The sequence below is a fragment of the Rattus norvegicus genome, chromosome 5 (genome assembly GCF_021556685.1).
Source record: "Rattus norvegicus strain SHRSP/BbbUtx chromosome 5, alternate assembly SHRSP_T2T, whole genome shotgun sequence".
Classification (NCBI taxonomy): Eukaryota; Metazoa; Chordata; class Mammalia; order Rodentia; family Muridae; genus Rattus; species Rattus norvegicus.
This window is the reverse complement of record NC_141538.1, coordinates 156,600,001-156,605,729: the sequence shown is the minus strand read 5'-3', so window position 1 is coordinate 156,605,729 and position 5,729 is coordinate 156,600,001. Positions and strand designations below refer to the sequence as shown.

The 5,729-nt window shown below is 42.9% G+C and overlaps 1 long non-coding RNA gene across 1 annotated transcript in view; it reads right to left on the bottom strand.

Annotated features, from left to right (window-relative positions):
- Positions 1–336: 336 nt before the first annotated feature.
- LOC134487022 (uncharacterized) overlaps positions 337–5,729 on the bottom strand; it is an 11,865-nt gene continuing 6,472 nt past the window's right edge. Inside the window, exon 2 of the long non-coding RNA XR_015621254.1 lies at positions 337–1,358. This is a non-coding gene — a long non-coding RNA (uncharacterized LOC134487022). The remainder of the gene's footprint in view (positions 1,359–5,729) is intronic.

Here is a 5,729-nt window from a genome sequence, read left to right as displayed (position 1 = left end):
CTAGGGTTCACGTCGACTTGGGGCACCACACTTGACGCCAAGAGCCTTTACACACTGAGCCACCTCACCAACTCCGAGATGAATTTGAAAATGGAAGTCACAAGAGTGTGGGAACTGAGTCCCTGAAGACAATGTCAGGACTAGACTGAAAAAGAAATAAAAGTATATTTGATATGAACCAAGCTGGGTGTAGTGGTGTGCACCTTTAATCCTTGTACCCCAGAGGCAGAGGCAGGAGAATTGCTGCAGGTCTGAGGCAAGCCTGGGTTACATAGAACACCTTATAATAAGTAAATACATACATAAATACACACATACATAAATAAAAAACTGGTCTGTGGTGAATCGCACCTTTAATTCCAGCACTCAGAGGCAGAGGCTGATGGGTCTCTGAGTTTGAGGCCAGCCTAGTACACAGAAGTTCTAGAACAGACAGGGCTACACAGAGAAACCTTGTTTGGAAACTAATACTACTAATAACAATAAAACAATACTCAAACCATTCTTTGGATTTTCTGAAACATAAGTCAACCCAATACTAACACTTAGTACAAATCACATATCAGAGGAGAAATACAAAATGTGGCAATAACTTTTAATACAGGGTACGAGCTACAACACCTTCTATCCTATAGGTCACCAGGTGTGTCTTAGCTAGGGTTTACTGCTGTGAACAGACACCATGACCAAGGCAACTCTTACAAGGACAACATTTAATTAGGGCTGGCTTACAGATTCCGAGGTTCAGTTCATTATCATCAAGGTGGGAGCATGGCAGCACCCAGGCAGGCATGGTGCTGGAGGAGCTGAGAGTTCTAGGCCTTGTTCCAAAGGCAAACAAGAGAAGACTTGTTCCCACATGGCTAGGAGGAAGGTCTCAAAGCCCACTCCCATGGTGATGCATTTCTTTCAACAAGGCCACACCCACTCTAACAAGGCCACACCCACTCCAAAGCCACACCTCCAAATAGTGCCAGTCCGTGGGCCAAGCATTTTCAAACCATCACAAGATGGGTTCAACTCTTCTGGTTTGCTAAACTGGTGTCTCTTTCCTCCCTTGTGGTTCCATGTTTGTCCCTCTCAAATCTGTGTGCTTGGTTGAAGGGAATGGCTCTTGATAGAGGGATGCTCTTCACTCCGGGGTTTACAGCATCCACCCGTGGGGTTTACAGTCCGTGGGGTTTCCAGCAGTTCCATGCTGAGGTTTACGGTAGCTCCACTCCAGAGTTTATAGTATGCTGGCTTTACAGCATCATTCCAGGGTTTACCGGTGTTCCACCTCAGGATTTACTTCAGCTCCACTCCTTTAGGCTGTGAGAACCTCAAGACAAAGCTCTGAAAACACTGCTCTGCTGGAACTGTAAAAGGAAGCAGGCTGTTAGGCACAGCCTGGAATCCCAGACATTCAGGAGGCTGAGGCAGGAGGATTGTGAGTCTGAGATCTGCCTAGGCTACACAGTGAGTTCAAGAGTAGCCTGATCAACTTAGTGAGACCCTGGTTCAGACATGACAGTGAATGAATGGTAGGACATCTGTACAAAACAAATTCTTCTATGTGTATGAGCATTTGCCTGCATGTGACCTTGCACTGTGTTCATGCCTGCTGCCACCCAAGCCAGGAAAGTCTGATCACATGGCTGGGGTTAGAGACGGTTGTGCGCCCCACGTGGGTGCTGGGAACCGAACCTTGCTCTTGTGTGAGAGCAGCGGATGCTCCTGAGCACTGAACCACCGTTCCAAATCTGCCTTGTTTGTTTTGAAACGGGTTCTCATGACGTAATCCCGACTGGCCTTTGTACACGAGGCTGGCCTAGAACTCAGAGATCAGAGATCTGCCCGCCCAGAGATCATCTTCCCAGCTCTGGGTGGGTTGTTTTTATTTTTAGGCAGTAATAATGCCCTTTATAGCAGAATGTGCTTTAAAAGGGCCAAAAGACTAACAGTCAGAAAAAGCGTTCTTATCTTGGGGCCCACGGAACCTACAAATTTGGAAAGTAAGTTTCACTAGCTGCTAACAAACACATAGCCTTACCATTTTATAAATGTGCGCACCAGCTGCACATAATTATCAGCTCCAATGACTTTGACCCCAATATAAATTCTCTTCCCATATCACTTTATTACGGTGATTAAATTATTGACTGATAATTTTTTTTTTTACTGTGCCTTCAAAGTCACAGTAATTTTTTTTTCTTTTTTTCGGAGCTGGGGACCGAACCCAGGGCCTTGCGCTTGCTAGGCAAGCGCTCTACCACTGAGCTAAATCCCCAACCCCCAAAGTCACAGTAATTAATAAGCCTATTTCTGGATCATGCTATTCAGTGTATTAATTAAAATGTATGTATACTCGCTGGGCTATGACGGTACAAGCCTTTCAGCCCTGCAGTTCAGAAGCAGAGGTAAAGGAATCTCTGTAAATTCAGGGCTAGCCTGGTCTACATAGTGACCTCCAGGCCAGCCAGGATATATAATGAGACCCTGTTTTAAACAAATTATATACACTGATATCACAAGTATTTTAATTATTATATTATATATTATATATTACAATTATTTCAATACATTCCACCATTTTCAAAATGTTTCCCCAGGTACTATAAAGGTTGATGAGTCCTAAAATAAAGACAATTTTACACTATTAATATCATCATCAGGGGAGGCAGGATTAGCAATTCTAATACTTTAAGTTTTGCTATAATTTACTTATTTATTTGGACAGGAGGAGCACACACCATGGCATGCTTGTGAAGGTAAAAGGACAAGTTGGGAGGATTCTCTCCTTCCACCACATGGGTCCTGAGAATCAAACTCAGATCATTGGATCAGCAAACTCCTGTTCTCATTGAACCATCTCTCTGGCCCTGACATGTTTTTTTTTTTTCAAAGATTTATTCATTTATTATATATAAGTACACTGTAGCTATCTTCAGATACACCAGAAGAGAGAATCGGATCTCTTTACAGATGGTTGTGAGCCACCATGTGGTTGCTGGGAATTGAGCTCATGACCTCTGGAAGAGCAGTCGGGTGCTCTTAACCGCTGAGCCATCTCTCCAGCCCGACATGTTTTTTTAATGGATAAGAAATAAAGAAATATATATTTTTAAAAGACAAAAATTAGTAAGATATAATAATCACTAATACACACCCATTATAGTGGCAAAAGATGTAAAGAAACATTAAAATAGGGGTTGGGGATTTAGCTCAGTGGTAGAGCGCTTCCTAGAAAGCGCAAGGCCCTGGGTTCGGTCCCCAGCTCCGAAAAAAAGAAAAAAGAAAAAAAAAAGAAACATTAAAATATATATGAATTAAAGCTGAAGTCAGAGTTTAACACACCTTTCCCAGAACATCTGACAGTGAGTGTGTGTGTGTGTGTGTGTCTGTGTCTGTGTGTATTAAATATGCTTTCACTGTGTAGCCCCAGCTGGCCTTAAAGTCACTGTGTAGACCAGGCCAGTCTTTTTTTTTTTTTTTTTTTTTTTTGGTTCTTTTTTTTTCGGAGCTGGGGACCGAACCCAGGGCCTTTCGCTTCCTAGGTAAGCGCTCTACCACTGAGCTAAATCCCCAGCCCCGACCAGGCCAGTCTTGAACTCACAGATATCTGCCTGCCTCTGCCTCCCAAGTGACAGGGTTCAAGGCATGTGCCACCCTGTCAAGCTGAACATAAATATTTTTGAAGCACCAGATTAAACAGTTCTAAATGTCATACAGAACTTCATGCTTAACATATCTAGAATAGCACTTATTTTTTTCCCCATATGTTATAAATATCAGCCTGTGTTAGGTCACCAGCAAAATGATACATTTCAAGGTCTGACAAAACAAAACAAAACAAAACAAAACAACCACCACCATAAAATGTTACTTTATCCAACAATTATGAACCTTTTGATGAAAGAGAAAAAATTCGAGGGGAAAACAAAGTCCCTTCAACCGATTAACTGAACTGAGTCAGGAGAAAACGAAAATTTCTTAAAGTCTTATAAACTTCTCCCCCCAAGTTCTCACTATGTAAACCATTTTACCTCAGCCTCTCAGCTGCTAGTATTACAGACATGCACGACACGGATTGGCTCTATTCCTACAGCATTTAAAGAAATTAATGGGTTGAGCTCTTTTTTCCTTTTCTTTTTTTGTCTTTGTGAGATGGGGTTTCTCTGTGTAGCTCTGGCTATCCTGGAACTCACTCTGTAGACCAGCCAGCTCGAACTCAGAGCCTCCTATGCCTCTTCCTCTGAGTGCAGGGACTAAAGCCATGTCCTTGCACCTTGCCACCTTGCCTGACTCTAAGCTTTTTCTTACGAGAAAATATTTGCTCAAGATGGCTTTTGTTCTGCTCTGTTTTCTGGGGACAAAAAACCTAGAATGATCCTTGAGCTATGCAAGCTCTGTACCACTGAACTTCACCCCGGCCTCCTCAGGATGACTTTTTTGTAAGAAAAGCTTACTAGGATGTCAAGAAATAAACTGTTTTAACCTTACACAAAAACCCTTTTATCTAAAACATACGCAGAAGAGCAAATTCCAATGGGAGAAGGGTAAGCATGTGTGGCCTCCGAGAAGCAAAAGTTGCTCCAAATTACGGGGAGAGGACAGACAATTGGATGTGACTGATGTGTCCACCAGAGCAGCATAGAGAAAGAAACTGGGTAAGTGTTCCATCACTGGGAGCTGGGCACTAAGGCAGCAGAGGCAAGCGGATCTCTGTGAGTTCAAGATCAGCCTGGTCTACATAGTGAGCCAAGTCCAGGCCAGCCTGGAGTACACAGTGAGACTCTGTCTAAATACAACAATAAAACAGGGGCCAGCTAGAAGCCGCAAACGCCTGCTGCCTTACAGAGGGCCATCTGTTGGGAACTAGTGAAAGGAGGGTGTGTTGATCTCCAGACCTGCTGATTCTGGTCCTATGCGCATGGATCCGTAAGACTTCCCACAAGGAGATGCACTTTGGAAAGATTTAGATCTTTACCGAGAATTGATTTTTGTTAACTCTAGCCTGTTATCCACTTATCTTGGTACCAGTCATCAAATACATTCTCCTTCCCCTAGAGATCTACCAAACACCTGGGTGTGGTCCAGGGATTGGAAGGTGTTAGTCTGCATGAGAAATGTCCCCCAGTGGCTTAGTATTTGAACACTTAGTCCCCAGTTGGTGGCACTGGGAGGTGTGGCCTTGCTGGAGGAAGTGTGGAACAGAGGTGGGCTTTGATAGTTTTATAGCTGTGCCCCACTGCCAGCTCTCTCTCTCTCTCTCTCTCTCTCTCTCTCTCTCTCTCTCTCTCTCTCTCTCTCTCTCTCTGCTTATTTTTTCTGGCTACCATGCCTGCTGCTTGCTACTGTGCCTCTCTGCCATGATGGAGTCTAGAACCACAAGCTAAGATAACCTTTCTATTCTATAGTTTTCCTTGGCCAGGGCATTTTATCATAGCAATAGAAAAGTAATTATACACTGTATATGTGTGACTAACTCTGGGTTCTATTTGTCCTGCTCACGATTCTGTTCATTCTTTTTTTTTTTTTTTTTTTTTGGTTCTTTTTTTCGGAGCTGGGGACCGAACCCAGGGCCTTGCGCGATTCTGTTCATTCTTACACTCCTCATGCCTGTTGCCTTCCATTTCCCTCTCCCTCATCCATCTCTTCCTTTTCGTAAAAAAAAAAAAAAAAAAAAAAAAAAAAAAAAAAAAAGTTTACTTAAAATTTTTTATTTATACATTTATTTATATTTTCAT